Source organism: Stylophora pistillata, chromosome 8 (assembly GCF_964205215.1).
Source record: "Stylophora pistillata chromosome 8, jaStyPist1.2, whole genome shotgun sequence".
Classification (NCBI taxonomy): Eukaryota; Metazoa; Cnidaria; class Anthozoa; order Scleractinia; family Pocilloporidae; genus Stylophora; species Stylophora pistillata.
The window spans coordinates 1851611-1867500 of record NC_142526.1 but is presented as its reverse complement, the minus strand read 5'-3'; the positions used below and the strand labels follow the sequence as shown (position 1 = coordinate 1867500).

At 44.7% G+C, this 15890-nt stretch overlaps 1 pseudogene; it reads left to right on the top strand.

Annotated features, from left to right (window-relative positions):
• The first annotated feature begins 471 nt into the window (after nucleotides 1-471).
• The window catches only part of LOC148724405 (uncharacterized), a 45761-nt pseudogene continuing 30342 nt past the window's right edge, over nucleotides 472-15890 (top strand).

The window sequence follows — 15890 nt, the reverse complement described above, 5'->3', positions numbered from 1 at the left end:
ATGGAGATGCAGCCACCCTCTTCAGCAAGTGGTTCACCGATAACAACACAACCATCCTCCACGGTAAGCTGTCCCTCCTCTGAATCACAGGTGCCATCTCTTACACCGGGGATTATGGATCAGTTGGTGGCCAGAGTGGTTAATGAAGTGACAAAACGTCTTTTTTCTCCAGATCCAATCCACCATACTTCCGTTACTTCGACCAGTGCGAGTCAAGGCATCAGTTGTCCTGCTCCTGACAGTTTAACAGGGTCACCTTTAGTGGTTCCCGACGCCCTGCCAACCTCAGCTGCTCCTGTGCCCACAGCTGTTATCAGTTCTTCGGTTATTCAGTCCACTGTTGGTCCATCCCATCACTTGCCAGGCTTGCCTCTAGTCTCATCATCCAGTATGGCTGATACCATCGTACAAAGATCAGCCGCTGCAACGCATTTGACCTTTGCTCATGCCTTGGCATCCGGTGGTATCCGTTGGAAGGGTTTACATTAATACGACCGTTGCATGCCAATGGGATGGTCTAGTAGCTGTAAAACCTTTGAGACCCTGAGTTCTGCTGTGAAATGGATTGCCCAGTGGAAATTGAAAATTGTCCACATAATTCATTTGCTTGATGATTTTCTTATCATTGCCCCTTCCCAAAAGCTATGCCAGGGCCAGTTGCAGTTATTTATTGACCTTTTGCTCATACCTTGGCATTCCCATAGCACCAGAAAAGACTTGTGGTCCTGCTACCACACTTTCATTTGCTATCATCGAACTAGATTCTGTTTCTTTTGAGGCCCGTCTACCTCTGAACAAACTTGAAAAATGTCTTGCCACTATTTCCAACTTTCTAACCCGCAAAAAAGTTATTTTAAAGGAAGTTCAGTCCTTGACGGGTTTGCTGAATTTTTCCTGTTCTGTGGTTGTACCAGGTAGGGCATTCGTTTGTTCTTGCATGTTACATTCCCTGGTGTTTTAACAAGTCTTCCAATTTCCCCTATTATCTTAGCCCTTTTTATTGCTTATATGTATAACCATCATTATGCTCCTTCCACTGTGCATACTTACGTCTCTGCCTTAAGCAACTGTCACAAGTTATCAAGGCTTGCGGATTCCACTAAGGTCTTTTTTGTCCTTCAGATGCTCAAGGGCTATGGTAAACTTGGTTCTCGCTTAGATAGTAGGCTGCCACTCACTCTGCCTATACTCCATAGGCTTTTAGAGTCCACCATTCATCTTTGTCGCTCGCCTTATGAGATTTGTCTGTTTCGTGCAATGTACTCCTTTTAATTTTTTGCCTGCCTGAGGATTGGCGAAATCACCTTGTCCGGCTCCAAGGGGGGTAGATCTTCCATACAGCTTCATCAGCTGGTGCAGTTGGTGGATAAGAATAAAAAAGTTGTGGCCCTGAAGAGCACTTGTTTGGATTTTAAGCAAAACTATAACCAGCGACCCTTTTCTTTGGTGATTAACCGTCAAATTCAGTTTTGTCCGGTGCATCAGATGTTGGAATATTTGTCTGTTAGAGGGCGTACGCCAGTCCCCCTTTTTCTTTTAGCTGAAGGTTCCGCTGTCAATAGAACTCAGTTTACCGAGCATCTCTCCATTGTCTTTAAATATTGTGGTCTCGATCCATCTAGATATAAGGGTTACAGTTTTCGGATAGGGGCGGCTTCTTATGCTGCAGAGGCTGTAATGTCTTAAGCATTGCATTACCCAGATTAGGGCTTTGGGCCGTTGGAAGTCCAATGCTTTTCAAAAATATATTCGGATTCCTTCCATATCATCTTAATTTCATCTCATATTTTCATATTTACACAGGTGGCTTGCGGGGGAAGTTACTTGTACCATAACTCTGGGCTGATCATTCGACTTGCAAGGGCAGTGGTTATGATCAGCCTCAGAGTTCTGTATATATACTTAGGCTTAATTCTGCTGTAGGATAGAGGGCTGACTAGCAAGGGCGGCAGTCCATCCAAAAGGTTGTGTACCATCAAGGGCTGACTTGCAAGGGCAGCAGTCTTTTACTGGCATTTACATACACTTCCTTTTCTGTAGTTTTAATGTTATCATTAGTTACCTCCTTTCCTAGTGGCTATAGTGGAGCTGCATTTCCTTTGGGTGGGGCAAGCATCATGATTTTAGGAAATCATCATGCTTCTTGGCGTGTTTTGGGCCCTCACCCTTTCTGGGCCAGGCAAAAGTTTTCCAGTGTAAGTTAAGTTAAGTTGGAAATTATAAAAGTTTTTATTAAAGCGGCTATGGGCCTTTTTTCATAGCCAAATAACTCCAACCTTGAGTTTTTGATTGTCTTAAGGCCCAGTAAAGCAAGTTTTAGTATATGCAGCACTATTTTTAAGAAGTTGTGGTTTTGAAAAGGGGGTAAAGCATAAGGACATTTTATTTCCTCGACACACTCTTGGATTTCTGTGAAAACTGTTTTTTATCACTAAGGTACTATTATATCGTATCCCAATTTTTGTACACTTTGAAAGATTACCTACATCATCTGCTTGATATAAAAAAGAAATTGCTAACAACACCGAAAGGTAAAAAATACTGAGGAAATTAAGTTTAGGATATCTATGGTCTCGTGTGTGATATTCTCTATTCTCATGAGCCTTAACTCACTCATAACACACTCTGTGCATACAAGTTCATGCAAACATTCCCGAAGAACGTATAAAATGAAAATTATAATGTGCTATTTTGATGGTTAAAACCAAACTATTATTTCCACAGTGTAAAATGATATTATATCAAAAAGATGAAAAACTGAATATCTCTTCGCGTGGGAAGGTTTTTAAAGCTAAATGATAAGTACTAATAAATGTTGAAGCGCCACTGTATGATGTACTGGGCCCAGTTTTTCGAATGCCGATTAGCGCCAATCCAAGGTTAAATTTTAACCGGGTTTCTTTATTCCTTTGTGCAAAAGTCTTCTCGGAATAATTCTCTCTCTTCCTTTAATTAGAGCATTTAATCGTGAAATTCAAGACAAAAAGAATTATACTGATTTTCTTTGGGAGATTTCAGATCTGAGATCAGATTTCACACTAACTCTGGATTATCGTAATTCAGCTTTGAACAACCTGGCCCTGAAGATTAACAGTTGTAAGAGGCAAATAAAAGCAATAACACGGGAGGCAAACAACAAAGCGTTACAATTTTTCTCGATTATGTGTACGTTAATTTATGGAGACGTTGTGCTAGTAATCACTTCTTACTGCAAATCCCGAGTCCGTCGCCCACTCGGTAGACAAATAATTCTCGAATGCGACTCCTCCAGTACACTCGTTCAATATGTTTGTTTGACTTCCCCAAGTCAGAGCTCTTAATCACTTTACATATAAGATATCACCGGTTGGAGTTCGGCCCTCATCCCTTAGTTTAAAACATTTACAATTTTATAATTTTGCAACTTTGAGCTACACAATTTTTCTTACATACATATATTCATACATATTAACCTTTATTAACGTGTCTGGTCGTTCTAGTGCCTGTAGGCACTAATTTCGAAGACCCTAAAACTACATTACATCATTAAAAAAAATTAATAAATACTCTAAAACTAATATACTAATTAATGGCATTAATTGGGGACATCCTAAAACTACTTTACATCATTTAAAAAAAAGAAGTGAAATAAATACTTTAAAACTTTAAAAAAGCGAAAAAATGCACACCGCTCAAGTAAAGCATTCAGTGGCACCACAAGACCAGGTTTTACATATCCTCTATAACATTTACAGCTAAGCCCTAAGATAAGTTAAGCAAAACATAAGCGGTATTCCTTCCCACAACCTTCCAGAAATGATGTTACATCCTTCTTACGTCTCATAGTCCTAAAGGATGCCAGATTTTCAATATTTCTCTCCCCCTTGCTTAATTTTGACCACAATTGTGATCCGAGAAATCTGAGAAAATGTCTTTCATAGTAACAGTATTAAACCGTGGTAAGACAAAATCAGCATTTCTTAGTTTATATCTCTTAGTGTTCTCCTCATTGATATTAAAAATATCTGCAATTTGGTCCATAGTTAATTTCTTTTTAACTTTAAACATCAAAATGAGTATATCCTGCAACCTCCTGTTTAGTAAAGTAGTTAACTTAACTCTTTTCAGCAAGGTCTCGTAACTTTCTGTAGTAGTATTCTGTAGTAGTATTCTGCATTTCTTGTTGACTTCAACCGCAGGTTGAAGTCAACAAGAAATGCTATAGAAGCTTTATTGAAGTATGTAAAAGAGTCAAAACGCTGAAAACATTGCAGGAATGGACGGAGAATGACCTAAGCGATACACTGCTTTTTCAGAAGAAAACAGCAGCAGTAATGCTTCCAGAAATTGAGCTAATGATCGATGACAGCCTTGGGTTTTCAATTTCTGTATATGGATGGCTACTTTCAAAAGACCATGATATATATATATATATATATATATATATATATATATATATATATATATATATATATATATATATATATATATATATAACTAACTGCAGACAGTACTGTTTCGGCCTTCTGGGCCTCATCAGTGCAGTGCTAATGCTAGGATGGGGGAGAACCGAGACGGTCACCCCAAACGACCCAACCTTTGTGGTATCGTCTAAGCCATGCCAGAGTGCTAAAACTAGAGTAAACCAGCGAGCATGCGCAATTGCAACGGCAATGACTCATCCTAGATAGAGTGCTCAATTTGGACATGAAAGCAAAGCTTTGTATGCCAAAGAGCTATATCTAACTGCAGACAGTACTGTTTCGGCCTTCTGGGCCTCATCAGTGCAGTTTTTTTTATGTTTAAGGCGGACGGCCAGGCTCCCGTGAGGGCGGTGCAATGCCTGCCGACCTAAATGTCTAATCCAAACCCGCCGCCAGAGTGCAAGGGCTTGAGGGTTGGGACCGCCATGAACGGAGGGCCCACCAGGACGCCAAACTCGCTGGGTGATCGAACCCCACCCCCCAGGTTAATCACACACTTTCAAAGATTAAACTCCCATGCTCAGATTAGTGATAATGGTTAGTCAAAGCACCAAAATACCACACTCACGCATACCCGCTGACACACTTACCTACCACAGTAGGGACAAAAGCAAACAAAAACATGGACAAAACATGAATAGAACAGAACCACTGTGCAGTACACCAATGAAGGAGACCCAGCACAAGTGGCTACATGACAGACACAACAGGACTGAAACGGAACAAAACCCCTGTGCAGTACACCAATGAAGGAGACCCAGCACAAAAGGCAACATGACGGACACAGGAACACACGGGGGAGAAGGGGGAGAACTAAAGATTGAAGACCAGAGAGTTGCCTGAGACAGAAGCAATAACGCCACGAGCGCACCACTGTCTGTGGAAGAAGCGACGACGTCTGCTAGATTTGCACCGCCTGAAGGCTAGAGGTAGATAAAACTTCAAGCGGGCTTTAATGGACGCAATCACCGCAACGGCACCAGGACGAACATTACGGAACCGGTAATCGTTCCTACACAACCAAATACAGTACTTAGAAACATTAAGAAGGTAGACGAAACCCCAAGGGACAGAAATCAATTCACTCGTCTTAAACCCGAAAAGAACATGACGTAAAAGAATGACAGGACTCATAGGGGAGAAAACGAACAACAAAGACTGGACCCAGGAGAGAACACTCTGAGCAAGCGGACAATAGTAAAACAGATGCTCAAGTGACTCAACCTGGGGACCGCAAAAACAGAACGGAGAAACCGACAAACCAAAAAGAGAGAGGCGCCGAGCGGTGTACAGAACGCCATGCGCAATCTTCCAGTTAAGGTCGGTGACACGACGATCCAGGTCGAACATAGACAGGGTACGCCACGTGGCAGGCCAATCAAGATTAGGGAATTGAAGTTCATACTTGTACACACAACGGGGCTGGACCATGTTCTCAGAAAGGAGATACAAATAGCATGACTTAGAAGACATGCTGACAACAGGAGAACAGACCAAAGGAGACGAAGAAGCATAAACAAGGCAATCCCTGGACGTGGCAAAAGACCCATCAAGTTTCCGCCACGCTAGGATCAGAGACTGGTAGAATGGTGGCAAGGCTCTAGAGTCAACAGAAAAAGGGCGAGAAAACGCAACGAGAGGAGAGACACCAAGGACAGACTGAAACCAAAACGACATCAGTGAGACCCAACTGGAGGGAGAGGAGGCAAACCTCCTCACCCATTGACCCAGAAGAGCCCACACCTTGAAGCGAACACTGACCACTGAAAAACCACCAAAAAGAGCTGGCTGCACTACTGCAGCGCGGGCGACGAGCTCCCGCTTGCCAGACCAAAAGAATGAAAACACAAGTCGAGTAAGCTCCGTCTCCACCCAAGCCGGCATGTGGATGAGTGACGCCACATACCAGACCCGGGAGAGGGCGAGAGCATTAATAACGAGAGCCTTGCCGCGAAAGGTCAGAACACGTGAACGCCAGGATTTGAGAACATGGTCCACCGCAGAAATGCGCGGGCGCCAATTATCCTCTTCCAGGTTACCAGGACCGATAAACACTCCAAGGACCTTGAGTTTCGAAGGTGTCCAATCGAAAGGGACGGGGGAGTCCGTACGGCCCCGCCAGCCGCCCAACCAAAGGCCCTTGGACTTTCCGAAATTGATCTTTGACCCGGACGCCCGCTCATACTGATGATAAACTTCCAGAGCAGCTTTGATCCCATCGTCGGATGTTAAAATTAACGACGTGTCGTCAGCATACTGAGATATGGGGGATAGTGGGGGACACCCCGGGAGGGAAAGGCCAACGATACGGGGGTTGGAGCGAATACTACAGGCAAGGACCTCCGAAACCAAAACGTACAGCAGAGGAGACAGGGGACACCCCTGCCGGACACCTCGCGAGAGACCGAAAAACGGTATCAGATGACCATTTACATTAATGGCACTTTGGACCTGCCTGTAGAACAAGTCTACCCAAGCAATGAATTGGGGGCCGAAACCCATGGTGACAAGGGTAGATCGCAAAAAGCCCCAATCCACCCGGTAGAAGGCCTTTTCTTGGTCGAGGGATAAGATTGCAACCGCGGTGCCCGTAGACTCAGCATAACTCACAACATCACGGAGAAAGGTGACATTCTCCCCTATGAACCGACCCGGCACTCCACACGTCTGGTCCCGGTGCACGACCAGGTGAATGACACGGAGGAGCCGGCCAGCAATGGTTCGTGATGCCAGTTTATAGTCGACATTCAACAGCGAAATGGGACGCCAATTCTTTGGATCAAGACGATCCCCCTTTTTAAAAGACAACGAGATCACACCTCTACGCTGAGAGAGAGAGACAAAGAACCGGAGGAAAAACAGTCGTTAAGAACAGCTACGAGATCAGCACCGACTACGTCCCAGAAACGAAGATAGAACTCCGCTGGAAGGCCATCCAGTCCAGGAGCCTTGTTCCGCTTCATGCCCTTGAGAGCCTCATAGACCTCGAGGGGGGTGAGGAGGCCCTCACAACTATCAGCCCGATCTCGCGGAAGGACAGAAGACAGATTACCCAAAAGAGAAGATTGGATCAAAGTGTCAGTAGGAGAAGCCGTATATAAGTCGGAATAGAAAGAGCCGAGAGTGGCACACAAAGCAACAGAAGAAGAAACAATAGAGCCACCGGGCTCTCTCAGCGCAGAGATGCGGCGGTCGGCAGACCGCTTCTTTTCCAGGCGGAAGAAATAGGCCGAGGAGGACTCACCCTCTTCAACCCACTTAACTCTTGATCGCACTTGAGCACCCTTGGCAACGTAGGTGTCCATAGCTGCCAGATCCGCCAGCGCAGATCGGTAAGGGCCCGCGCAGGAAGTCATGCCAGCATCCAGCTTGGCCCGAAGATGATCGATCAAGCGAACGAGGGCAGCCCTCGATGCTGTTGTTTGAGATGACTTTTTGCGACAGTACCTGATGGTAAGGCCTTTTATCCGACCTTTCCCGCGGTCCCACCATTTGGCGAGAGAGGGGAAGCCAGGAAGGGTACGACGCCACGAAATCCACTCTTCCCTAACGAGCTGGCAATATTCCGGGTCATCTAACATGGATATGTTCAGTTTCCAGTAGCCTGGCCCAGGTGGGACGACGTCGGGAACAGAGACAGACAGCACTACTGCACTGTGGTCCGAAAAGGGGCAGCAGTACATAGCGCAAGAGGACACCGATGGGAGCCAGCAAAGGGCACCCCAAACAGATCAATGCGCGACGCCAAACTGCCATCCCACCTGGTCCAGGTGAAACCCGAGGAGGAGGGATGGAGGTAACGCCACACATCCATAACACAACATGCCTCGAAAAGCTGGGCCAGCGAAGAGGAACTGTCTCTGTATGAACTTGCAGGTTCAGAACCACGCCGGTCAAGGGCTCGGTCAAAGACGGCGTTGAAATCCCCAGTAAGCACAGTAGGGACAGATGGATCGACTTTTGAATGGAGGTCATCAAGGAATTTATTCCGCGCAGGGTTGCAGTTAGGGGCATAGACACAGACCACACGGAAGACTTTGCCAAAGAGAGAGAATTCACATTGCAGATAACGACCATCGGCAGACCAGGAGTTTAGAAGAGATAAAGAAGAACGATAGAGAATAACACAACCACACGAGTGAACAGAACCAGGAGCCAACACAGACGAAAAGCCGGACGATGAAAACCACAAAGAACACTCAGCCAGAGTGACACAATGAGTTTCTTGCAGGCAGACAACATCAACCTTCACGGGGAGGGAACGCAACCACTGCAGAAAGCCAAACCTTTTAGACTGGTCCCGCAGACCATTACAGTTTAAGGTAAGGATGGAAAGAGCCATCACTGCGCACAAAAGGGAAGCCATCATGCTTAGGTCTTCTTCTTACCGCCCGAGGACCTCTTGCCAGCCTTACCCAATGCTGCTGCAGATGGTTTTGCAAGCTTCTTACGCCGGGACAAAGCCGACGTAGCCGGAGGTTCTGGATCCGGGTCTTGGGGGGTTGACTCAGAACCAGCGTCCGATGCAGGCCTCTTACGAGTAGCCATGGCCGGAGCTGTATCCATTTCGGAAAGCTCGTCAGCCAGGGCCAAAGAGCTAACATTATTCTTACTGGTACCTTTACCACTAGTAGAGCCTTTTTTGGCATTCTTATCCTCTTTACTATTTACTTTAGCAGGGACCACACTTGCAGTTTCCCCTTTACTAGATAAATTATCAGTAGCGCTACCGTGATTAACGTTAACTACACTAATTGAATTAGGGGCACTGTCAGTACCACCATTTACTTCATTACTAGACACTAGTTCACTATCATTATTTTCAGTTGACCCAGAAGGGGTCTTACCCGAGGCGTCTGCCCCTCTAGTTTGCTCATCATTCGGAGCCCCACTATTTCCTTTACAATTACTGACATTACTCTCTGAACCAGTCCGAGGAGAAAGATCAGTATTAGCGCTGGCATTGGTTAGATACTCAGCGAACTCAACCTCTTGTGGGGCACTATCAGCAAGTTGTCTAACAAAACTATTAGCTGCAACAGACAGCATTTGGACTGCCTGGGTAGCATAAGCCTCATCCTCAAAGAGAGGAGCACCCGACACCGAGGCCTGGGTACTAGCCGCTATCCCATCGGCCACAGGGTCACCACTGGTCGGGGGGACGACAGGAATCTGTGCCTGTACCAGTTGGCCGCTGGAGTCCAAAACAGGGGTGCCCAATTCCATGCCTGACACCTGGGAGGCCGCTTCACCCACCAAGGGTTCGGCTTCACTATCACCATCGACAGCGTCTTCGCACTCGATATCACCAGCCGCCTCAGCAGCATCGCCCTCATCAATGTCACCCCCATCATCGCCAGCCTCTTCCTCCCCACCAACGCTACCAACCGGGGCCCCAGGGGCCACCGGGGGGGCCTGGGGAAGGATCCATGCAGATGTACACTCCCTAGCAAAATGCCCCGCCTTGTGGCAGCGGCGGCACTTACCCTTATCAGGGCACTGTTTTGCCGCGTGTCCAACTTGTCTACAAATATCGCATCGCAAAGGCTGGTCACGGTACCACACCTTGCAGCGAATACCCCCGATGGAAATGAAACGAGGGATTTCCTTTTTGACAACCATTTTGACAAGACGGCAGCCAGTAGAGACTGACGGCTTGCCAGGCCACATTTGATGGCGGACAGACTTGATCTCACCATAGCTTGAAAGCGCGTTCTTAACTGATTCCACTGGGCCCTCATAAGGAAACCAGTGGACGACGACCATACTAACCTGAGGGGGTGGTGGGGGGGGGAGAAATGACCTCACATTCGACCCCATTAAGAACCACCGACCCACATTCCTGATAGTGGAACATAGCTAACGCACCCTTTTCATCATCAAAAGTCACCCTGGCAATAAAACCGGGGCACTGCTGGATAGACACAACTTTAGCAACATGCCCAGTTTGCTCTTGGAAGTGGGCATCTATATAACTAATTATTTGTGAGGAACTTGTCCCATTAGGGAACAAATTACAACGTATGTCAATGGTTCTTTGGAAACCAACCATAATTAAGATTTTGTAGAGCCCAGAACTCAACAAGAAACGTGAGTTCGGCCCCACGCAACACAGCCCAAAACTGGATGGGCGACCGAAAAATTTTGTTTCGCCGAAAACACACCGGAAAAATCGGAAAACGCCGAACACCCGGAAACCACGGTCGAGAAAGGCCGAAGAAAGGACCGAAAAAACCCTCCGAAATCGGCTCGAAGCCGGAAATCGGCAGGGTTGCCGAAGAAGTCCGAAAAACGCCGAAAGATAAAAAGGCGAAAGAGGACTAAAATCGACCAAAAGACAAATACTCACAAGAGTCCGTGCCCCAAGAGTGATCCTGCGCAGAATCCCAAAGTAGAATGAATACTGTGGAGGTGAAGGAGTAAATCCTGGGCCTCGTCAGTGCAGTTTTTTTTTATGTTTAAGGTGGACGGCCGGGCCCCGATGAAGGGAGGTGCAATCCCGCCGACCTACATGTCTAATCCCAACCCATTGGCTTACGTGCAATGCCTTAGGGAAGGGGACCACCAGAAACGAGGGCCACCAGACGCCAAACTCGCTGGGGAATCGAACCCCACCTCACTTAAAAATTAACACACTCACACCCAAAAATTAAACACACCCGCTCATTACTTAACTAATTATTTTCTTTTGTTTTTCTTTTTATGACCTTAATTAATTACTTTGGGAACTTTTTGTTGAAAAATTTTATAGCAGTCTTAAAGTCCTCATCTTTCAAACCAATAAAGCGGGGATCTGAAGTCCAACGGCAAAAACGTTTTCGCTGATCAGGCGGTTTACGATAATCAACCGCAATCTCCCACAGGATTGCACGGTGGTCTGCAGAACAGGCTGCCAATTCCGGAACTTCAAGGAAAACATCAGGGCCATTGCGGATATCACTCATGGGTGAAACCACAGGACTTTTAGATGGGGCCTGTTGAGTCCTCTTAACTGAAACGGGAACAGAGGAAGCGGGGCGTTTCCGGGAAACAGTGGTCCAGGGACCACTTTCACCAGCCATGTCAGAGTCAGCAGGGTTAGCAAAACCCTCGGTTGCTGATATAATATTCTCATTTCCAGTCGTTTCGCAAGAGGCGAACCGGTCTTCGCTTGCATCAGAGTCTGGAGGTGAACCAACTTCATCTTCAGAGTCTTCAATAGCAGTGTCGGGGGTCTCTTCTTCGGCGGGAGTGCTCTTCACCGGAGGAACAGCCACACCGTTCTCTGTAACAGGGGCGTCAGCCTCAGCTGGAGCAGCCACGGTCACCTTACAATTCCGAGCCAAGTGCCCATCTTGATGACACCGGAAGTATTTTCCTTTGAGAGGACAATCAGCTGACTTGTGGCCAACTTTCCGGCAAGTCCCACACTGGAGGGGTTGCCCCCTATACCAAGTTTTACAACGAACACCGCGGATAGGGATAAACGGTGGAATGACATTCCTAATGACCATTTGGACGATGCGTGACCCGGTGGACACTGAAGGCCTTCCGGGCCAAACCTGATTGCGAACAGATTTGACCGTACCATATGCAGACAAAGCTGTGCTGATGGCGTCGTTTGATCCCTCAAAGGGGAACCAAGAAACTACAACAGTAGTAAGCTGGGGTGGAGGAGGAGGAGGCTTGACCACCCTACACTCTACATCACCCAACTTGATGACACCTAACTCCTCAAAAAATAACTTAGCAACATCCCCGTTCTCTGCAAAAGTGACTCTGGCAACACGGCCAGGGCATGCCTGCACCGCAGCCACCCGATGATCAGACTCTCGGTCGAAAAAACCCAGCAACAGACCAACCGCTTGCGAAAAAAGTACCTCCTCAGGGAGCCCCTGACAATCGACGTCGATAGTCCTATTAAAGGACACGACCATGCTGAAGTTCGGACCCAACCCAAAGGGATGGGTGACCGAAACAGAGAAAAAGCAAAAAGAAAAGCAAGTTCGGATCGACTGGGAAATCCCAAAAAAGGGATGGGCGACCAAACAGAACCAAAGAAAAAACACTGCCAAGGAGGAAGAAAGTTGCAAGTTTTCCCTCCCGGCAGGTACTCACTTATCCAACAAAAATCCTCAGAAACCTCAAAAACAAACCAAAACAAACTCCCAACCACTAGGGAAAGGAGCGAACACTTACCAACAAGCAAAAGTCGAGTCAGTGCAGTGCTAATGCTAGGATGGGGGAGAACCGAGACGGTCACCCCAAACGACCCAACCTTTGTGGTATCGTCTAAGCCATGCCAGAGTGCTCAAACTAGAGTAAACCAGCGAGCATGCGCAATATAACTGTCTCAGATCTTATCAAGTCTATAAATAGCCTGCGAATCTGTCCTGGTGTTGAGCCTTATGAATTATCTAGCAAAACAGTTCATCACTCGATTCCCAAGCCTGTCTATCCATTGTTAGCTGACAGAGATAGCTCATTTCCGCATCAAGAATATTGGAGAACAAAGAACTGCTCTGTCTTGTATGAAAATAATGATTCGCAATGTTCCAGCCGTCACCAATACTCACACAAGTCAGAGCTAAATCACAAGGCTGAAGAAAAGAAGCTAAATGAGCCTGCCCATTTATTTTATCCAATATCTCAGACAGCCCCACAGCGTATTTAACTCACTCTACAGAGGCAACGGCCTGGGTGTGCGGAGCTCGAACGAAATATTGTAGAAATGGAGGCTGAAATAAAGAAATCAAGCACAGAGGTAGATCATCAGCTGAATGAGGACTTGGCTGACATTCTAAGTAAATCAGGCAAAAAAATTAAAACCATTCATGGAGCTGTTCTGGCGGCAACAAAAAAAAGTTGATGGGTCGCAGCTCTGCCGGTGTAAGATTCCATGCGATGATAATACGATATTGTTTGTCGCTTGATACAAAATCTCCAACATGTTACAAAGAACTGTGGAGAAGCTGCATCCTGGTACTTCCAAGTCAAAGAACCCTCAAATACTACAGGAACTGTATTCGTCCAAAGGCAGGATTTCAAGAGGAATTTATTGAGGAGTTGAAAGAGATGACCAATAGTTACGTTGATGTACAAAGGTACATAGTACTTTAAATTTGTTTGACGAGATGAAAGTCAGTTCAAACCTAGTGTTTGACAAAACAACTGGCGAACTTATTGGTTACTTAGATCTGAGAGATCTAGACTAAAAGGCTTGACTGACAGCTTGAGCCTCTGCTTTTTTGGAAACTGTAATGAATACAATATAGCTTCGATTAATTCTAATAAAGAAAGGAGAACCCGAGGAAGCCATGATTTTAAATTTATGGTACCGAAAGGACATAAAGATATTTTTAGATTTTCTTTTTTCCCCAGGACAATAACTGAAAGGAACAAACTTCCAAAAGAAATTGTTTCCAGCCAATCCCTCCGCATTTTTGAAAGCAAACTAACTTCAATTTATTTCTCGGTAGTTTTAAATAGTTTTAAATAATTTTCGATGGTTTTTAATAGTGTTGTATATTTAGTATAGCCTCACTTATAATTATCTTAGAGTTGGCGTTATGTCCTAAACGATTTTGCCGACATAACGATATTTAGATTTAGATTTAGCCATCATTGTGAATTGTAAAAGATAACACCAGGTAAATTACAATTTGTAAGAAGCCCGGAAACCCGCGAACTTAAAATATCATGCCTTTCCACTAGGTGTTCAATATCCCCTATGCTTTTTGACAACAAAAAAAAGATTTTTCTTTTCAAGAGGCTTTATTTTTTTCTACTCTTGAGACGCATCCGAAAACATTTTTTGTTACTTCATTCTTCACAGACGTACTGCGTTATAGTTTCAATTTAAAGAGAATTCATGTAGATATTTAGAACAGTTAATAAATATTTCCTTGACCAAGGCTTAGTTAACTCTAACGTTTTTCTTGCTACAAATTATCATTACTTTTCCTTGATCATACTTCAATCGACAGAGCGATAATGATGAACACTCGGTTAAGGCCTCCTTAAATAGTTTATGATTATCTGTGTGATGCATAAACTTTGTTTTGTCATTGTTTATTCTTTTAGAAGTTGGCAGAAATGGCTTTAAAACAGCATGATTGCAATTTTGCATATTCATACAATTCTTCTAGAATGTGTAGGACAATACTGCCTTGATTAATGACAAGATGATGAGTAATTTACATAAACACGCTCAACAGTAGACGCTAAAGTTGCCAGCCCTGTTACACTTCCACTGGGATTTCTTAACTTCTCAGGGAAATATCATTGTCTTGGCCACAATCCTCCAAATATTTAAGCTAAGTGATTCTTAGTTGGTTGCATGATTCGCCCGTGATCAGTTTAGATTGACGTTAATGTAATACCACGACATCATAAACTGTTAACAGGCTCATAAAAAGGTCACCTGAAGCCCCCTTTGCAATCCGAAACACTATTAGCTTTAACTATTCTGCATTCAAAATAGGATTTCGAGATCTGTTTTCCCAAGGAAACGATATCAATGAACGACACGGCCTTTATGGGCGTCTTCATTAGTAAAATTTAATACCTTTCCTGAGTGTGCAGGCAACTTTTAAGCAAATTTTGTGAGTCTAGCAACGTCGCGAAATTATTATCTATCTGAGAAATAATATATTCTTATATTTGGCATTTCCTCTGGGATATCGAGTCACAGTTTTAGAACAGTAATAGATTTCTTTCTTTCCCATGACCTTTATTAGCGCGTTCATTAGTAAAATTTAACGCCTGCAAGGTCCGTCCCAATTGTGCTATGCAACTTTTCAGCAAGTTTTGGCGTTTAGAAGTATTTTCTTCTATTTTAGAAACATCGAGAGATATTTTTATGTCTGAGAAATGTTGGCGCTAGATAAAGGCTAAGAGCACATATCACGGACGAACAAGCCAACGATTTCATAGAAAACTTCAATTCAGATAAACTTCTTGAATGTCTATCAACCTTTTTAGCACATAATCTGTCATTTGACATCGTTTCGTGCGGCAAGTCGCCTAATGAAGCTTGTGTTTTGCTCCGTTAGATTCAAGTTATGAATATTTTTAAATTTAACCCATATTTAGGTGAAACTCTTCGAAGCTAAGTTTCAAGCTATTTTTCTTGAGTGATATGAGTGATTATTGCGAAGAACGAAAAATTGAAACTTTTCATTTACTTTTATTAAAAAAAAAGCTAAGAAATCTAGGTGGCAGCTTTAAGACTTTGGGCAGTATTTTTTTTTTGGATTTTAGCAATTTTTGGCAATCTTTTAAGAATTTCATTAGCATATTTCCAACATTTTACGAGCACCGTCGGTAGATGCCCAATATCTGTCCCCCATGTATCCCAGAGGAACATTTCGTTGGCGCCGAGACCTCGTCTGGAGGTTGCTTATAAATTCCTCTGATTCGGCAATAGATAACTTTAAAAAAAGCTTT